This window comes from Choloepus didactylus, chromosome 21, assembly GCF_015220235.1.
Source record: "Choloepus didactylus isolate mChoDid1 chromosome 21, mChoDid1.pri, whole genome shotgun sequence".
In the NCBI taxonomy this organism is placed as follows: domain Eukaryota; kingdom Metazoa; phylum Chordata; class Mammalia; order Pilosa; family Megalonychidae; genus Choloepus; species Choloepus didactylus.
This window is the reverse complement of record NC_051327.1, coordinates 41,355,002-41,375,625: the sequence shown is the minus strand read 5'-3', so window position 1 is coordinate 41,375,625 and position 20,624 is coordinate 41,355,002.

Below are 20,624 nucleotides of genomic sequence, written 5' to 3'. Positions count from 1 at the left end.
TCACCACACTCCTTCTCTGCTTAATTACCCAGAGTCCTGTTAATTTCTGTTGCTTGCAAACAAGATCCCTGAGTGAGCAGAGCCCTTCTCTGCCCAGACACTGGAATGGAAGGGGATCTGGAGCCCCTCCGGCACACTGTAGTTGCTTGATATATGCATGTTGAGTGAATAAGGAAACACTGGACATGTCTGCACTTTCTTGTAATTGTTTTTACCATCAAGCTTTTTCTACCTGAAGTCCACTTCGGTGGGAAGTAGCCCATTGTATAACTTTCACCCACCCGGTCTCTGTTGCCAACAGGACAATGGTGCCGTGATGACATTCATTTAGTCGGTCAGCAAACATCACCTAGGCACTCTGCTAGGGACACAATGAAGACAAGTCATTAGTGCTGTGTGCCATATATTTTCAGCTCGCTGCCTTCTGCACATGTGGTAGGATGGCATCTCCAGGCCCCTCGTGGGTGGCTGAGCCTGAGCCACCGTTTGCCAATGGGTCATGGCAGGAGGGATGGCTGCCATGCCCAGGCAGAGATTTCCTGCCTGCTATGTGATCCTCCAGTGCCTCTGCTCTTGGGCCAAGAGTCTGCACCCTACAGGATGGGGTCTGCCTGGGTGACCAGGGTGAGCAGGGACTCCGGCTGCAAACAAGCAAGAAATAAACTTTGCTCTTTTATACTATTGAGCATTGAGGGTCATTGTTTCTGCAGCATAAGCTGATCCCTCCTGATGGATAAAACGCTGCCCGTCTTCCGGGAACGTACAGTCTGAAAGAGGAGGTGGGCACGAGTGTTTGGCATCCATCTGTCCCCCAGACCCACTATCCACCCTCCCCCACCCGCTCGTGTCCCAGAAGAAGACCTGGGTGAATTCCGTCATTGGACCCTCCTGCCCTCTGGCTGCTTGTTGGGTTCTGCCGAGGGGAAGCCCTGGCAGGGGACTGGAGAAAGGGAAACTGAGATCAAGGTATTTAATCCTGGGCTCCCTCCCTGAGCCTTGGGCTGGCTGGTCCTCCACTGAACGTCACTCCTCTTCATGACGCAGCCTGGAGGCTTAACACTCACGAATATATCCCTTCCGTATGAGGTTCAAGGTGAGTAGAACTGCTCTGATGCCTTGGCATGGTGCTCAATGAAACTTGCTGGCAAAAAGGACTGCAAAGGTCCAAGAGGGGACAGCCAGAAGGGGAGGGGGCAGCTGATCTTGTGTCCTGGGCCCAGGGTCAGGGCTGGGATATTGGGGGAGGGCAACTGACAAGTGGGTGAGGCTGGGGGCCCCTCAGGACCCAGCCACCGGGGCTGGGGCTGTGCTGTGGGAGCAGTGGCTGTGCAGGGGAGCTTGGGGCTCCTCTGTAGCCATGGCGAATAAGGCAAGGAAGGGGAGCCCTGCATGCATGGGGGAGGTGCAAGAGCTTCAGGAGCTAGGATGAGCTCTCTCTCTTGACACTAAAAGGGAAAAAAATCCCCACTCACTTTCATCTCCTCCATCACCCATAAACATTGTCCTTGATTAATCAGACCCATTTCCCCCACTTCCCTGGGCTGTGTGCTAAAGGAGGGGGTCTTACATTACCTTGGAAGAGGGACCCTTGTGCTGGGTGACGGAAAGGCACCCTCCTCTGCATCCCCCACTGAGGGCAGCCCGCATCCCCTGGGAGGGGAGGTGCAGTTCTGACCCTAACTATCTGCATGGAGTGGGTCAGTCTCCCAGGCTAAGGGGCTCATCCTCATGGCTGTTCTCGCTCCAGGCACAGCTGCAAGTCCGGGGCGTCCCAGGGTCACCCTCATTTATGACCAACTGGCCACGAATTCTGGGCTTCCCACCACCCCTTTAGGTTCGATAATTCACCAAAACAACTTGCAGAACTCCGGAAGGTGCCTCCATTCTCTATCGTCCTCTCCAGGTCCCTTTGGCTGCGTACCCTGCTCATCTTAGTGCTTTACCCTCATCCCTGAGGTTCTCGAGAATCTGCTCCCTGGACACTTATCCATTTACGATCAAAATGGACATGGCATGTCCAAGAGGACTCACCTGGGGGCAAAACACTTTCTCTCCTGAGCCCTTTGTCCAAAGGCAGCCCTTCCTTCTCCTGGGGATCGGAGTCGATTCCACCTGCCAAGAGAGGCTCCTTTCCTTGCTTGCTGGCTTCTTGTCAGGAGAAGCCCAAAGGGGGCCCTGGCAGCTGTAGCTTTATATTTAATGGGGCTTTCGCCAATGCCCTGGGGGTGGAAGGCTCCACTCTGGGAGCCCAGGCTGCCTCCCCAAAGTCCCTGGAGGCACTGGAGTAGATCAGGGCTGTCAGCCTCCAGCTTCTCTCTCAAGCTCCCTTGCGCCGTAAACTTGACCCCCTTTTCTCCTTTCTCTCTGACCACGTTTCCTGGGTTCCCCACTTGGGGGAGATGTCTCTCTTTGTCCTGACCAGTACATTCGTCTCTGGTCAGATTCGGAATTTTCTTTTTCTGATGGTACTTTGGTGTGTCTCCGGCTTTGGGCTTTGTGATAAATGAATAGATCGGATTGAGTGGAAGAAGTAATAGGACCCCGACAACTTTCTGATCCGATGGCGTCTGTACTGCACAGGGTTCCCTGACGCACAGGGGCCCCTGGGGTCTGGGACACGATATGGGATATGGTCTTAGAGGTGAGTGAGAACATCTGTCTTCAGAGGATCAGTAATATTAGTTACTATGTTTATGAACATGTTTGTTAATTCAGCTATTCATTCATTTTTGGTCCTATTCTAAAAAGAACCGAGGCAAGCCTATAATTTATTAGGGTCTGTAATGAACAACATTGCAAAGCAGCTTCTCAGGGCATGCTGAATTCTACCTGGTTGGATTTGCTCGTGGTCCGATTGTCCCAAAAATCAGCCAGTGAGACAAATTCACAAGAGTGCAGGTAACCAGTGCCAAGTGATCAACTTCTCCAAAAGGTAGTGGCCCCAGATACAACCGTTGGTTTGCTCAGGACACTGCAGGCTGGGCAGGGCTTGTCTGGGCTCCATGTGGGAGCTCAGCTGGAGCTGGAGCAGCCGAGATGGCCTGTCCCCTGCAGGCCTCTGTTCCTGTGGATTTTCTCCCCAACAGGGGACTGGCCCTTGCTGACACCCTGAAGGCTGAGTTCCAGTGGGTCAAGCCTCAGTGTGAGTCTGTGCTAGCATCATGCTGGCTCGTGTCCCCTTGGTCGCGGCAGGGCACATGGCTAAGTTAAGTCAAGGCAGAAGGGGGCTGCCCAAGAGGGTGTGTTATGGGGTGACTTGTGCTCCCCCCAAAACATATGTCAAAGCGCCAACTTCCAGGACCTCCGAATATGACTTTATTTGGAAACAGGGTCATTGCCAATGGAATTGGTTTAATTACTTTGAGGTCATACTGGAGTAAGGTGGGTCCCTAATCCAATAGGACTGGTGTCAGTATAAAAAAGGAGACAGACACGACCGGAGAGAGAAGACGGCGATGTGATGTCGGAGGCAGAGGTTGAAGGGCTGCAGCTGCCAGCCAGGGAGTGCAGAGGATGACTGACCAACTCCCAAAGCTAGAAGAGGCAGGGAACAGATTTCCCCTGAATTTCAGAGCGTGTATGGCCCTGCCGTTACCTTGATTTCAGACTTCTAGCCCCAGAGCTGTGAGACAATACATTTCAGTTGCTTTAAGCCACCCAGTTTGTTGTTCTCTGGTACAGCAGCCCTGGGAAACTAACACAGCACGAGTTACACTAATGTAACTCCACTGTAGCCCCTCAAACCTCTCTCACAGGGATGTCAGGCCAGATAGAGCTGGGTTCAAATTCTGCAGTCTCCGATATATTACTTTGGACGAGTAACAGAACATCTCTGTATAGCTGTTTCCTCATCTGTACAATACTGACAATAAACCTTTCTATGACCCATTAATGCAGCAAATGTTAGTGACTCCTTTTTCCTGGCCAGGCCCTGTTCTAGGCACCGGGGATGCAGAATCAAAGATGACTAACGAGGCTCCAAGCTCCTGGAACTTACCTCCATTACAGACAGGAAATAAGCAAGCAAATAAAACTAATTGCAATAATTCCAGAGAATGATAAGTGCTATCTAGAGAATAAAATACAGTGATGTGACAGAGAGGAATGGGTGTGGATGGGGGCTCCTTTGGATCAGATCTCAGTGAACAGGGACCCGAGAGATGAGAAGGAGCCAGGAGGGGAAGATAAGAGGGATGAGCATTTGAGACAGCAGAGATGGCATGTGCAAAGACCCTGAGGTGGGAATGAGTTTCACATGTTTGAGGATCAGAAAGAGGGTGCAAGAAAGAGTGGCTGGAGTGGGGTGAGCAAGAGGAAGGGTGTCAGGCCATGATGGTGGGGGAGGCTGGGGGACAGACCCCTTAGAACTTTGCAGTCAGAAGCTTGGGTTTGATTCCGAGTGATGGGGGGACCCTGGAAGGGTGTCACGGAGCAGCCACATGCCAGGATTTATGCATTCAGGAATCATTCTGGCTGCTGGGTGCAGAACGGCCTTGTGGCGATGGGGAGCAGAGTGGGAAGAGGGAGGTTCTGGAAGATGCCAGAGGACTTTTACCAAACCTGAACCCTTGGCTGATCTTGACCCCCCTCTCTGTCCCTTCACCATTGTGACCCTCAAAGACGTCCGTGACCCAATCCCCAGAACCACGAATATGTTTCCTCACATGGCAAAGAGACTTCACGTGTATGATTCAGTTAGGGACCCTGGGATGGGGAGATGACCCTGGCTCAGTTTCTCTCGGAAGCAGCGCCTTCTGGCCTTACACAGCATCTACAGGGACACAAACAGTAAGTGCACCTCTTTCTCTTTTTCTTTCTTTCTTTTTTCATTGGTTGGTTGTTTTCTTTCTCTGTTTTATGTTTTTGAATCTGGTAGATCTCTGAGGGATCAACAGGGTCGCAAGCCTCTGTCCTCCCACTGGCACATAACAAGAGATTCGGAGAGACGGGCTCTGCATTTTTTTCCTCTTTTTTTTTTCTTTTTTTGTGGGTGGGTGTAGATGTTTTGTTGTTTGTTTGTATTTTCATCTTTTCTCTTTCTTTTCTCCTCTCTCTCTCCCTCTCCCTCCCTCCCTTTCTCTCTTTCTTCCTCCCTCCTTCCCTCCCTCCTTCTTGCTCTTTGATACACTGAAGACTGGGAGAATTAGATTTCCAGAGTGATCACAAGATAATACAGACTTTTATACCTGCATATGTGTTTATTCCCTCTTTGCAGTTTATTCCCAGTTGATTGATGACTCCACTGGTAAATTCTACCAAATTCCACCAAACAGTTAAAGAAGAATTAATACCACTCCTTCTCAAACTCTTGCAAAGAATACAAGAGGAACGAACACTTCCTGATTCATGCCATGAGGCCAGCCTTGCTCTGATACTAAAGCCTGGTAATGACATCACAAGAAAAGAAAATTACAGACCAGTTTCCTTTATGAATATAGCTGCAAAAACCCTTAGCAAAATACTGGCAAACTGAATCTGATGGCATGTTAGAAAAATTATACATCACGAACAAATTTGGGTTACTACTTCCAAAGTATATATATATTTTCCATCCTTTCACTTTCAACCTGCTTATGGCTTTGAATTTAAGTTGAGTCTCTTGCAAACAGCAAATAGTTGGATCATGCATTTTCACCCATGGAGGTGTTGTTTTACGCTACTGAGGTTGTGGTACGTTGTCACAGAAGCAGTGGAAAACTAATAAAACCATTTCCTTGAATGAGCTTGGCGGGGGGGGGGGGGGACCTTAACTTCATCACCCAGGGCCACCCACTGCTTTAATCTTTGTGACAGTCCTGGCTATCTCACCAGCATGCCTTTGATCCGCCAAACCCAAAACAAACAGGAAAAAGAAAGAGTGAAGCACACGCATGGAACACTCTCCCCCAGGAGAGCTCTTGGGAGCCTCTCTGGCAAAGATCATTTGCAGCCAGATTTACTAAAGCTCACTGGCTGGGAGTAGGGTACTGGCTCCCACCCAAGGGACCATTGGTTGTGTGTACCGTGGTATTATTCATCGTGGGGCAAAGCATTTATTTTGGAAAGAAAACATTTTAGAGAAAAACAGCGCTAGATGGACTCTTTGCTGGGCAGGTGTGTGTTAAACAGGATATTCATGTAACTCAACCACAAATATCTGCTTCGTGCTCTCCAACGTGTTAAATAGGAACCCATGGACCGGAAACTCATTTGATCTTCACTGCGATCCTAAGAGGCAGGTAAGGAAGGGATTGTTTTTATCCGTATTTGACAATTGAGGAAACTGGGGTGGAAACTTAGTGGCTTGCCCAAGCCACTGAAACCATGCATTCATTCATTCAGTAAGTATGTGTTGAGCCCCTGCCATACCAGGAGCTGTCCTAGGTGCAACCAGCAGAAGGCATAAAACATATGGCGCATTTGATGGGGAGTGCTGGGGGCTGCTATTTTAGATAGGGTGGTGGTGAGACAAGAAGGTTGAGGTGGGGGGAGCCCTGTGGATATCTGGGGTAAAGTCTTCCTGGCAGAGGAAACAGCATTTTCTCTCCTCTAGGTCTTTCTGAATTTTGCCGTCCTCCAAGGCCCAACTGAGGCCCCACAGTGCCTGAGAAACTCTGGGTGTTCCTCCAGGGTAGGGAACCGGGCGGATAATTCTTGCAAATCCCAGAGTGCCCCACGCTGTCCGGAGCACACGGTGCGCGTTTCATTTCTGGCGGGGTTTTTGGCCAGTCCCCTGCAGTGGAGCACAGTGACCACAGGGTGGCAGTGTTCCCCGCGATAGTCGTCGGAGGTTCCTTGCCCTGCTCTAGGGAGCTCGGGGAGCAAGAGGTTAACGCGGGACTGTTTCTGTCCTTGAAAGGACCGCAACTTCTGGTTCCAAAGAGCAGGCTTCCTTGTGTTTTATGGCTCTTTCTTCTCCACCGTCGGCTTCCTGAGGTGAGGAACTGGGGAGTCAGGGTGTGAGAGGAGGAACGGGCTCCATCCCTGGGGGATTTCAAGACGATCACAGCTTGAGTGTGTAGGGTGGGATAAGCAGCTTAGGGCTCAGAGAGGGGAAGCGAGTGGTCCAAGACCACACAGCTGAGAGATGCCGGAACTGGACCTATACTCTTCCGTTCTGTGATTCTGCCCACTTCCCCAGGCCTGAGATGCTGATGGAGCCATGGGTGAAGGGGAAGGGTGGGGAGACAGTGGGGAAGAGCTGAACGAGCACTGGATTGAGAGTCCAGAGATTGAAGCTTCACACCCAGCTCAGGAAGCAAATCAAAATGGTCTGACCCTGCTGCTCCCGTAGACCTTGGAACGCAGCCTTCTTGACTCTACAGTGGGAACAGGGATGCACATGAGTGTAGAGACTAAAACGTGGGCTTGTCTTGGGAGGGAGGGGCAGGTCTTTATTCTGACTCCTCCTTTAATATCTGTATTGGGAGAAATTTTCAAATTACCTCAACTTTGGGGAATCAGGAGCACGTGGCCTCAGACCCCACTTCCTGGCTATATGATCGTAAACTTGCTCAGCTCCAGTTCTCTCCTCTGTAAAATGAACATAATAATATCATGGCTTCAATGAAATGACCCACGGAGAGAGCCCAGTGCGGTCTTTGACCTGTTTTAAAGGTTCAATATATGTGGGAAGGTAAGTAAGGTAAAGTCAGAATGGAAGGTTCAGAAATAATAGGTTAACAGTCTGAGACCATCTACTCATTTTCCTGGGTGGGTGAGGTAAGGCTGAGAATCCTGGCTTTAGATTAGAAGTCAAAATAAAATAACAACCACAGCAGCTACTCTTTCTTGAGTGCGTGCATTATTTTCATTTGTTTCTCATAGCCATCATGGTTGGGCACCAGTATTATCCCTATTTTTCAGTAGTGGTGACTGAGACTCTGAGAAGTTAGTAAATTTCCTAAGGTCACACAATCAATGGAGAAATGGCAGAGCCTGAACTTGAGCTTTCGGATGCCAAGACACTGAGCTCAGCCATCAGGCTGTAATGTCTCCCTCTTCCCTGAGGTTTGGTTACCCTAATCTCTATTGATGGAGGCTCTTAGGATGATAAAATCTACAGTAACCCATTTTGTAATGCAGATTTCTGACAGCCAGAACAAAATAAGGACTTTAGCTTGGGTCCAGGGAGAAGTGAACCAAACTTTTTTTCTTTTTTTTTAAGCAGTTAACCTTTAAAAATTACAATTCTCACAATCAATACACAAAAGTAGAGAGAATAGTATATCCATCACCCAACTTCAACAGTTATCAACTTTTGCCTTCTTGTTCCATCTATCCCCACAACCAAAACTGAAGAATTGTCTTTAATCTTGTAAGACCCATATCTTCACACCCTATACATGGTTTTTGGTTTTGCTGGACATATTTAAAGTTACATTAAATAAAGTAAAGTAAAGGTATCTGTGCCAGTTTGGATGTATTATGTACCCCAAAATGCCATGTTGTTTGATGCAATCTTGTGAGGGCAAATGTATTAGTGTTGATTAGATTGGAATTCTTTGATTGATGTGTTTCCATGGAGATGTGACTCAATCAACTGTGAGTGAAATATTTGATTGGATAATTTCCATGAAGATGTTACTCCACTCATTTAGGGTGGGTGTTAATTGGATCACTGGAGTACTTTAAAAAGAGCCACACGGGCCCAGATGCAGAGCAAGTGAGAGTGACATTTTGGAGAGCAGCTGCAGCTAAGAGAGGACAAAATGCCCCAAGAGCAACATTTTGGAGAATGCCATTTTAAAACACATCCTCGGAGCAAGCAGATACCAGTGACGTGTCTTCCAAGCTAACAGAGGTTTTCTGGACACCATTGGCCATCCTTCAGTGAAGGTACCCTGATGATGCCTTACCTTGGACACTTTATGGCCTGAAGACTGTAACTTTGTAACCAAATAAACCCCCTTTATAAAAGCCAGTGCATTTCTGGTATTTTGCGTTATGGCAGCATTAGCAAACCGGAACAGCCTCATATCATTTTATGGCCTTGATCTTTAAAATTTGTTCTACCCACCTCTGCTGGCCTGTTGGGCCTATGTCTATCAGTAAAGATGTGTTTGGTTGGAAGTAACAGGAGAGTCAAATAATAGTGGCTTATACAATAAAGACCTTTGATTAATTTGTATAACAGAAAGTCTGGAAGTAGGTAGAGGTTGGGCAGTGGTTCAGTGATTACAGGGCACTAGGGTGGTAGCTCTATGAAATGATATTCTTTGCCTCATGATTTCAATATGGCTGCCAAAGCTCCGAGCATTACATCTTCACACAACCATATTCAAAAGAAAACAAGGGAAGGGAGCAAGAGGGCTATTTCCTTATCAGAACCCGTGGTTTTCGACAGGAATGGGACTGACCTCAAGGGGTGTTTGAACGTTTTGTCATCACGATGATTGGACAATGTCAGGGGCGAGAGATGTTACATAACCTGTTCATGGGACAGTCCTCGCAATGAAGAATGTCCCTGCTGGACACTTATTGTAATGGTCTGAGTCTAGAACCTGACTCCACTTCACATTTAAACATAAAGTGCTTTGAGGGTTTTAAAATTCAACTTTTCCAGGGATGCAGCTTCTGAATGTAACAAATGTTTTGTTTGGAACTTTAACAAGAGGTACTCACGCACCATTTTAGGAACTTACATCACTGGTGGCAGCTGGCTCGTGGTGTTTGAGGGGCCGATCAGCCTGCCGTGCCCATTGACTTCTGTGGCTACAGGTTTTGGTGACTTTCAGTCCAGGTGCAAGCACCTGTCTGCTTCATCCTTATGTCTCCTGGGTAGCTGTACCTGAGCATTTATATATTGATACACACCTTTATATATTTTTTTTTATATTACAGTCAGGTCATTATCTTCATTAAAAAACGCATGTGTAGTTATTCTCAAATTTCTCATTAAGAGGTGTAATGACAGCATTACAAATTTATTATAAAAAAGAGGCATTGGGTCTGGGATCCTTGGCTTGGAAGGATCTCCCGGAGATGGGCCCCTCTTCCCGGGGGTGCTTGGCTACCTGATACCTGCACAAGATTGGGGAGCTGTTGGCAATGAAGAAGGGGGCGGCTGTCGGGTAGGAGACCATGGGGTCTGCCCCCACCCAGTCCTGGGTACCGGAGGCTCAGCAGAGTTTACCAGGAAGAGCCTCCTCAAGCCTTAGCTGGTAGAGAGCGGAGCGGCTGTGTGCAGGGGTGGGGAGTTGGCTCCCAGGAAGTGTGTGAAGAACCCCAGCTTTCTGTTCCAGGAGTCTGGAGGTGCAAGCACGGCTGGCGAGGAGGGTGGGAGAAGGGCCCGGGGAAGGCAGGAGGACTGGGAAGGGGTGGGAGCAGGAGAGGCTTCTTGATTTCATCCTAACAGCTATGGAGGTGGGAGTGAGCCGATAAGCCAGGCTTTGGATTTTTGCAAGACCAGGCTGTCTGTGGTGGGTGGAATGAACCAGAAGGGGACAAGGGCAGAACAGATTGGGGAGTGGGCATCCCACAGTGACCTCAGCTGGTCACTGGACTCATTGGAGCTTTTAGCAATACTGGGGCCCAGGACCTACCCCCAGAGCTTCTGGCTTAATGGATCTGGGGTGAGGCCTGAACTTTAGTATAGATATATTTTAATATTCTCTCACTTGGGTTATTGTCATAATCGAGGGCAGAGGTAATGGTGGTTTGGATGCAAAAGTAATTATTTACTTAAAGAGGCTCTCCAGGTAAACTGTGTGGAGCATTCTGTGGTTCTTAAAACAGCTTCTGTAACAAATTAATACAAACCGTGAGGCTTTGGACTGCTGGTGGCGGGAGAGGGTGGGTGGTTTGTTTAAGCCAATGTTGCCCCAACTCCCCTGAGGATAAGACTCACAGGGGGCATTTCTTATAAAATGCATATTCCTATGATTTCATTTATGTGAAATATGCAGAAGAGGCAAATTCCTAGAGGCAGAAAGTAGATCAGAGATTATGGAGAGGGGTAGGAGGTATGGGGAGTTATTGCTTAATGGGTACAGAGTTCCCGTGTTTCGGGCGATGAAAATGTTTTAGCAATGGAATGTGGCGATGGTAGCACAACGTAAAAGTAATTAACGGCACTGAATTGTTTACTTAAAATGGTGAAAATGGCAAATTTTAGGTTTTATATGTACTACCACAATTAAAAACATGTAGAAAAATTTGTACCACAGCATTGTGAATGTAATTAAAACCACAATATTTTATATTTGAATGTGGTCAAAAGGGGAAATTTAGGTTGTATATCTGTTACCAGGATAAAAATTACAAAACAGAAAACTGCAGAACTGTACAGCACAGTGAACCCTAAGGCAAACTATGGCCTATGTTTAATAGTATAATTATAACAATATTGTTTCATCAATTGTAACAAAGTTTCCACCCAATGCAGGGTGTTGATGATAGGGAAATTGGTGTGTGTGTGTGTGGGGGGGGGTATATATGGGAATCTGTATTTTGGGCATGATTTTTCTGTAAATCATAAAAAAATTAATGCTATTATTGAGCTCACCTATTTCTGTCTTGACCATGAAAATGTCACAGGAGACTTAATAAAAGGCTTTGTTGAAATTTTTTAAAAGGCACATTCCCAGGCCCCATGAAAGCCCCTGGGAATGAGAATCTGGAAGGGATAACAAGTGTCCCCTCCCAATGACCTGTCCTTAGGCGATTTGGGGAAACCTTGTCTCATAGTCAGGTCCTAAAGCCTCAGTGAGCATCCCCTGGAGGGCTCATCGACCCGCAGCACAGCAAGGGGCTGGGTCTCACCCCAGGGGTATGGGGTGGTGCAGAGGAAGTTTGCATTTCTAACAAGCTCCCAGGATGTTGGTCTGAGGGTCCCTGGACCACACCCTGAGAGCCACTGCCTTCCAGGGGACGTTCTCAGCCATGGGATCATCTATGGAGCTTTAAAAAGCCCCGGCCCAGGCCCCACAAGGGACCAAATACACCAGAAACTCTAGGCTAGGGTAACAGGCATTTATGACAAAACAAAACAATCCTGATGTGTAGCCAGGGCTGAGAGCCACTCCTTAAAAGTCTTAGAACTGGAGTTGGTTATCAGCAATGCAGCTGGGGCTGGGGACACTTGCATGTCAGGCAAACAAGCCTGCCTGGTGCACTGAAATGTGAGAATCACTGTCAGGCCACTTGTGGCTGGCATCCCCCAAACCTCAGCGGGAGGCAGGGATGGAAGTGAAAAAGATCCAAGTCATCTAATGACACAATTAATGACAGCTAATGTGTGCTGAGCCCCCACGGCCTGCCAGAATGTTCAGATAGCTCAGTGTAACCTTGGAAGAGGTGGAAGTTATTAGCCCCATTGGACAGAGGGGGGAAACTGAGGCTCAGAGAAATGAAACTACCCTCCTGGGGCCACTCCATGGCAGGTGGCAGAGCCAGGATTTGAACCCATGTTGCTCAAGCTTTGAAGCCCACCTCCTTTGTGCCAGACCGTGTTGCCTTTTGTTTTGGGTGGGGGTGGGTGGAAATTAGGGAGATGTGCCGGAGAAGGACAACTTATTTTCTCTCAGTAACGATGTAGACTGGGCACGCAGGATCTGGTTGTTGTTGACTCTAAGATTAGCCAGATTCAGAAACACCAAGGCGTCCTTCTGGAACCTCCAAGTCTCCTTGGCCTTAACTAACTTAACTAACACGCTGAACGCTGAGATTTCTTGGCCCATTACTGTAGGGTGCTGTGCTGGTTTGGATGTGTTATGTCCTCCAGAAAAGGCCATATTCTTTGATGCAATCTTGTGGGGCAGACATAATAGTGGGGATTAAGTTGGAACGTTTGGATTAGGTTGTTTGCATGTAGATGCGCCCCACCCAACTGTGGACAATAACTGATGGGATGTTTCCATTGAGGCATGGCCCTACCCATTCAGGGTGGGCCTTGATCGGTGGAGCCATATGAATGAGCTGACTCAAAGAGATGGAACAGAGTGCAGCTGTGAGTGACGTTTTGAAGAAGAGCAAGCTTGCTAGAGAGGAATGTCCTGGGAGAAAGCCATTTTGAAAACAGAACTTTGGAGCAGACGCAAGCCACGTGCCTTCTCAGCTAACAGAGGTTTTCCGGACGCCATTTGCCATCCTCCAGTGAAGGTACCTGATTACTGATGTGTTACCTTGGACACTTTATGGCCTTAAGACTGTAACTGTGTAGCCAAATAAACCCCCTTTTTATAAAAGCCAATCCATCTCTGGTGTTTTGCATTCCGCAGCATTAGCAAACTAGAACAGGTGCCATAAAACATTGCTTAATGTGGAGACTTCATTGCGCTGTTCTGGGACCCAGACTTGAGAGTGAGCTGGTTGTCAGCAGAAGTGAAGGACTATTGGCATTTTCAAACCATCCGCTTGGTTCGGAAACTTAACATCTCCCTGTCCAGAGTCCAGAAAGCTTAGTGAGTGGGGACTGAGGGAAGGAAGGCACTTAGGACGGGGCATGGAGTTAAGGTTCATGGCAGACAGCCTTGAGGCTCAGTCCCTGCTCTGACTCTTTGTTTTTAAATTGAGATGTAATTCACATATGATAAAATTCCCAGTTTGAAAGTGAACAATATTGTGGTTTTTCATACAACCACAGAATTGTGCAGCATTTACCATTATCTAATTCCAGAACATTTTCATCCCCTCCAAAGAAACTTGTACCCATTAGCTGTCTTTCTCCACTCCTCCCTTCCCTCTGTCCCTGGCAGTCACGAATCTCCTTTCTGTCTTTATGAGTTTGCTGATTTTGTTCATTTCTTATAAATGGAATCATACGATATGTAGCTTTTGTGTCTGGTTTCTTTCACTCACATGATGTTTTCAGGGTTCGTCCATGTTGTAGGGTGTATCAGAAGGCCGTTCCTTTTCATGGCTGAATAATATTCCATTGTGTGGCCATGTCACATTTTGTTTCTCCATTCATCAGCTGATGCATACTTAGGTTATTTCTACATTTTGGCTGTTGTGGATAGTGCTGTTTTGAACATGCAAGTACAAGTTTTTGTTTGATCAACTGTTTTCAATTCTTTTTGGTTTACACCTAGGAGTGGAACTGCTGGGTCATAGGGAAACTTCATGTTTAACTTATTAAGGATCCACCAGACTCTTTTTCCACAGTGTCTGCTCTGCCTCTTTTTAGGGGATGTGACCTTACCTCCCTGAGCCTCAGTTTTTGCCTCTGTAAAATGGGGTGGACGGCCTGCCTGGGTGATTGTGATGGTGAAATTAAGAAAATGGAGGCAAAGCCCCAGCACCATCCCTGGCACCATATTAGGGGCTTAATAAATGTTCCCTCTTATCAGTATTTACTTACCAATTTAATTATTTATGGAGAAGGACCCAGCCCCAAAATACATACAGCCCGCACTGGGGAGAGGAAGAATAAAAACAGTCTTAGAAAATCAATGGGGCTATAAATGGCTGTGGCTTCTGGAGCCTCTGCATGGATTGATTAAGGTTCAGCAAAGGAAGCATTTTTACATCGGGGCTGAGCTAATTCACATTTGAGCCTCAAAGAGTAGAGAGGCTGTTTGAGGCTCTAACCAGGCACCTGGGTGGGGGAGGGTCTATTTGCTTCCGGGGGAGGGCCCTCCCCACCTGGGACCCTCATTTCTAGCTTGCCGTTGGGGTTGGCAATCCAAAGATCCAGTAGACCTGTGGTTGGCTGGCATGGGGGGAAGAGGGTCAGGAAAGAAACTAGAAGAAATTCCAAAGAGCCTTCTACTATCATCCCTTGAGCACTAGAATGTACCAGGTGACGTGTTAGATGCGGTGTTGGCTGTTGACTGTGTTACAATTGTACGGGTCCTTTTGGCCAGGGACATAACGAATAAATAATGTGTGGCAAATATGTGCCGGGTGCTGTGCTAACCTCTTTACTTGCATTATTTCATTTAATCCACATAATGCATGATTAGGTTGTTCCCATATTATTCTTGCTTTACAGGTAAGGAAACAGAGGCTCAGACAAGTTAAAAGATTTGCTCAAGAGCTTCCAGTTAGTAAGAGATGAAGTTGGAATATGAACTTGGGTCTGACGTCAAGGCTTTGGCTAGAATGGAAGGTAGGCAGCTGGGTTTGCTAATGTGCGTGACAGGGCCGGGTCTTTCAGAACCCACCCCATTTGCCCCCAACTCCTTTACTTAATTAATTGCTGCTTATTCTCCCAGTCTATAGCAATAACAACCCCGGGCAATGCATCTCTGCTTAGACACTACATTTTCCAGCCTCTCTTGTAGCACAATGTTTTCATGTGGCTAGTTTCTAGACAATGAGATAGAAGTGAAATAGTCTGTGAGAGTCAGCTCATTAAATGAGTTGGGGAGTGTTCCCTTATTTCTCTAATGTCCTTACCCTGTCCTGTTGCCTGTAATGCAGACATGATGGCTGGAGCTTTAGCAACCATCTTGGACCATGAGGCAACTTGAGAATGGAAGCTGCATGCTATGGATAGTGGAGCAGAAACATAGAAGAAGGTTGGGTTCCTGATAACTGTATGAAGCTTCCAAACCAGTCCAGGGTTTCCTACCTTCTGACTTTTCACAGAATGTGAGAAAAAGGAAACGATTTTGTTAAAGCTACTAAGTTAGGCCTCTATTAGTCCAACTAAACGACATTCCTAACTAATAAAAGATCTTGGTTTAAACATCACTTTTTCAGAATAGCTTATGTGAACCTCCCAGTCTAAAATAGGGCCCTCCTTTGGTTCTCTCTTGTAACACCTGGTTCTTTTCTTCATTGCCCTGGTTCCAATTAAAAGAAATAAATATGGCTTTGTTATCTTTCCAACTATTGGGCATATGAGCAGGGCCACTGTGTATAGTTAGGTAGGTTATGCACTGCACAAATCCAGGGATCACCAGTTAAATCAGTCTATATGAACAGCACTTCTTGAAATCATGTAGTGCACTACGTGTGCAATTATACATGGCAGCCCTGTCTAGTCTATAAGGATAGGGACCCTGACCATGAGGTTTATGAATTTATTCCCAGGACTTTGCATATTCAGCCCCCAACAAATGTTGGCTGCAGGATAAATGATTGCACAAAAATGATAGAGGCCGGCAGATGCCCTGGGCTGGGCAGCACACTGGGGCCAGTGCCCCAACCCAGGGAAGAGCAAAGGATTCTGGGAGCTCATTCTCACTGCACCAGGAACTGCAGGCTTTGTGGATGCAGGAGGCGTGCACCTCGTTTGACCTCAGCTTTCCATCTGTAAAGTGAAGGCATTGTCACAGAGGAGCGATTTGGCTTAACCTTCATCTTCTCTTATGTTTTATTTAGCATCTTTGTTTGTTTTGAACAGGTCATGTTTGCATGGTAAAAAATCAGACAGCACAGAAAGGCATCGGGTGAGAAGTTACGTTTCCTTCTCACTCTTAACTTCTAACATTTCCTCTCACTTGCTGCCTCTGTAACCAGCCTGTGTGTGTGTCAGCACCTTTCCAGAGTGATCTATGCAGTACGAGGCTATGTAGGCTGAGCATCTGTGAGCACTGAATTTGAATATCTTTAAAATGTAAATTTCTTCTTTTTAATGGGCAGTCGCTAATTTTAAATCTAAAGTATGAGTCAAGAAAAGAACGATTATTGCTGATCATGAAAAGAACATATAATTTTGTCATTAAATGCACACGCATATATATATTGTTTCGTGCCTTGGTTTCTTTCATTTAGTAACTCGTCTTGGGATTGTTTCATTGATCTGAACTCCCTTTAATTTAAATCGTTGTAGTGTAGAGTTCCACAGTATGGGTGCACTACCATTATTTTAACTGCTCTCCTGTTGGGAAGTGAATGACTTCGGCTGTTTTACTTCTGCAGTCCACACTGCAACGGATAGCCTGCTACTTAAATCTTTTCACACACGTGTAATTATATCAGCTGTTTGAATTCCTCGGAGTGGAATTGATGGCTCAAAGATGAAAAGTGTTTGTCATTTTGAGAGAAACCACCAATCTCCCCGCCGGGGGTAATACAAGATTGCCATCTCATTGGTGTATCCTGCACAGCCTTGCCAGTGTATCACCAAACATTTGGTTGGGTTGTTTTACTTAGGTTTTTCTTGTGAATGAAGTGATCATCTTTTCATACCTTTAAGAACCATTTGCATTTCCTTTTCTGTGATCTCTCTGTACATCTCTCCCACCCTTTTTTTCTGTTGGGTTACTAGTCTTTTTAGTATCTATTTGTAGAAACACTATAAACGAGGAGGATTAGCCCTTTGTCCATGATGATCACACTTTTGGTCTTTGTGAATTTGATAGATGAAGCACAACATCTCATCCTGGTGTCTCCGTCTATGGGTGAGGTGGCGTGGCTTGAGTCTGAATTCCATTGGCTTTTCCTTCTGGAGCCTTCCTGTTCCTGCTAGACCCAGCAATGGCTGTGGGTGAGAGCCCTCCAAAGAGCTCCCAGCAGATTCTGAACCAGAGCGGTCAATGGTCTGGGAGCCCTTCCCTGCTCCGTATTGGTGTGGAGTAAATGTTCAGCGGTGCTGGGAAGATCCAGGGTTGGTCAGGGAGAGAATCAATAGCTCTCCTTGCAGATGGAGCAGCTCAGGGGCTGAGGTGGTTCAGGTCTCGTTGCCATGGTAGCCGGTCAATACCTGTGCACTTGGTTTGGGACTCGGTGCCCCCAGGTGCCTGCTCTGGGGTTCGTGGCCTGGAAGGGCGTGGGGTTGATGGACAGCTGGGTCTTCAGCCAGGAACAGAAATCTTGGAAGAGGGTTACGGGAGGGGCAAGCCCATTGGCCAAAGGGACCACAGCCAGAAACTGTGTTCAAAGGAAAAGTTCCCCCCACCCTTCCCATCTCTTTTTCTCTGGGGGAATTCAGTGTGTCCAGCATTATTTTTAGAAGAAGCAGGCAAGAAGAAGAGACTTTAGGGAACTTAAAATCCCAGTACTGCTGTTTTGTCCAAAGAGCAGAACTTGAAACAAAGAATCTGCACAGAAGGGTTGAAGGAAATTGAGTTAGGGAGGACGAGATTTGAGAAGAAGATTTAGAAGGTAGAATTAGACCTATTCTCTATCTCTTAGTGCTTTTGATTTAAAAACTTGCTTTAAATATATATATTGAATTAAGACAAAGTAATAATTATAACAATGCAGTGAGTAAAAATATAAAGCCACTGTTACTGTGTGCCCCTTCCCAGTGATACACCCAGTTTTTGACACCCAGGGTAGATCATTATTATTACAATTTTATTTTATGAAGGTAATATATAAAATATATATATATATATATAATAAAATTTTCCATTTAACAAATTTTAAATGTACAATTCAGTGGCATTAATTACATTTGCAATGTTGTACAGCTGTCAACGCTGTGTGGATAATTTATTTTTAGATTCCTCGCAATGTGGTAATGGCATCCTGAGATAGTAGCCAAAGAGGGCTGGGCAGAAGCTGAATCCTTAGCATGTCCCAGCCTTGGGGGTAATATAGCATTCCTTTCCCTCTTTCCCTGAACTCTATTTGTTGGGGTGTCACCAGCCGATGCCCAGACTCAAGAGGCGGGAACAGAGACCCCACCTCTTGGTTGGAGGAGCATCCGTCGCATCATAAGAGAAGCAGTTGGGATGGGATTCACACATAGTTGTTTGTTCCCTGGAAAATGCATGCTCCTTACTTCCTTTTGGATTGCAAACTATACATATGTGATTTGGAGGTTGGCGGTGGCCGTCCTTCCAATGACCCAGAGATTCTTGGCTTAACAGCCTCTGGATGACTTATTTTCCCACCTGGATCTAGCAGCGTGTATTTGCCATTAAGTGAACTCGAGTCCCGTTTATGCTTTCGCTGGTTTGAGGTGGATTTCCGTTGATTGTTACCTGGAAGAGTTCTGACAAAACAGGGACCGAGAAGACCAGGCTTGGAGCACATGGAGGTGGGAGGCAGAAGTCCCAGAGGGAAGGTGGGTTGGAGCCTGAGATGACTTTTACTGTAACCTGATGCTTCTCGCCTTGGCTGGTGAACCCGGGACAGACAGGTGGCAGGAGGAGCACAGACCGGGAAGAAAGAGGAGGCTCGGAGAGGGAGACCTACTGGATCCCGGATCCCTCACATGGATGATGCAGGTGGTCGTGGGAGAGCTGGGGATTGAACGCTGACCTCCAATTCCAGATGCCACCTTCCCTCAGTAGGCACTTCCAACAGTTTCCCTGCAGAGGGCAGCATCGCTGAGCTGCTCACACTTGTCAACCAGTTCCCCTAGATCCGGTACTTCTCAACCAGGGCTGCAGGGCAGGAGCCCCTGGGGAGCTTTCAGCCCATTGGAAACCTGCCCCCGCTCATCCCCCAGCCCCGTGGTTTTCATTTCATTGGTGTGGACCGGAGCCTGGGCATCTGCATTGTTTTAAAGCTCCCCAGGCAAGGCATGTGTGCAGCCAAATTTGGAAACTAAGGATCCAGAGCAGTGCTTCTCAAATTTTATTGCCCATAGGCATCATCCGGGGATTTCGTTAAATGCAGATTCCGAGTCAGAAGGTCTGGGGTGGGGCCCAAGATTCCGCATTTTCTAACAAGCTGATACTGTGGTCCAGTGACCACATTTTGAGAAGGAAGGCTAGAGAAGTAGGTGAGCTGGCTCGTTTGGGCAAGGTCTTTAGTCTATGGCCCTGAGATAGAGGAAGGCTAAGCGGTCCACGAAGGGGGTCCTTGTGGGTTGGTGGGGTGGGGTGCATCTGCAAACATTGTTAAATGTTAAATAATTGAATGAATGACTAGGGCTTGAGGAACGTTATAAGAGACTTACTCGGTAGCAAATGACAGAAATCTAATTTGTACAACATCAAGCAAAAAGGTAATTTATTTGTTCACATAGTATGTGTACCTTATGTAGCTCCATTTCTTTATCTCTCTCTATATGCATACCCTTTGCAAAGTAATTTCACAGTACCCTCCCACCCTTGGGTGGGGCATTGTTCTCCTTCTCTTGACTGGGTTCAGCCCTGTGACTTGCCTTAACCAATGACATGAGGCGGAAGTGATGCTGTGTTTGTTTTGAGCCTAGACCTCCTAGACACCTTGCATGTTTCTTCTTGATCTTCTGATTCTGGCATTTGCAGAGGTAGGTGCTCCCAGGAAGAAGATGCGAGAGGTGTGGAACAAAGCCTAAAGGCCACGACGGTGTTCCCAAGTCTTGATTACCTTTGCCTGAGCCAACACCCAGATCTGTGAGATGATACAAGGCTTTAGGCCATTGAGATTAGGGGTGGTTTGTAACAGAGCATGTTTGTAGCAATGCATAACTGATGCATTATGGCTTTATGCATATCAGAAAGTCATATGATGTCATCGGTATACCATCTCCCTTTGCTTTCCTCTGTGTGGGCTTCGGTCCCGGGAAAATTCTCTCATTCCACTGTTTTCAATAGCTTTGGGTGTCCATTCTGCCAGCTTAGAAACACCAGGGGGAGAAAGAAAGGCTCTTTTCCCATAATTCCAGGAAAAAGTTCCAGGGCTTATTCCCATTGGACCAATTTGAGTCATGTGCCCATTGCTAAACCATTACTGTCAAGGATTTAGGATATCCCAATCGGCCAGTCTTGGGTCACACACCCTCCCTGGAGGCTGATCATCCCTGACACCTGTGTCCTGAGAACTGGGGACTGCTCTTTCCAGAATGTGGGTGGATGCTGGGTGGGCAAAAC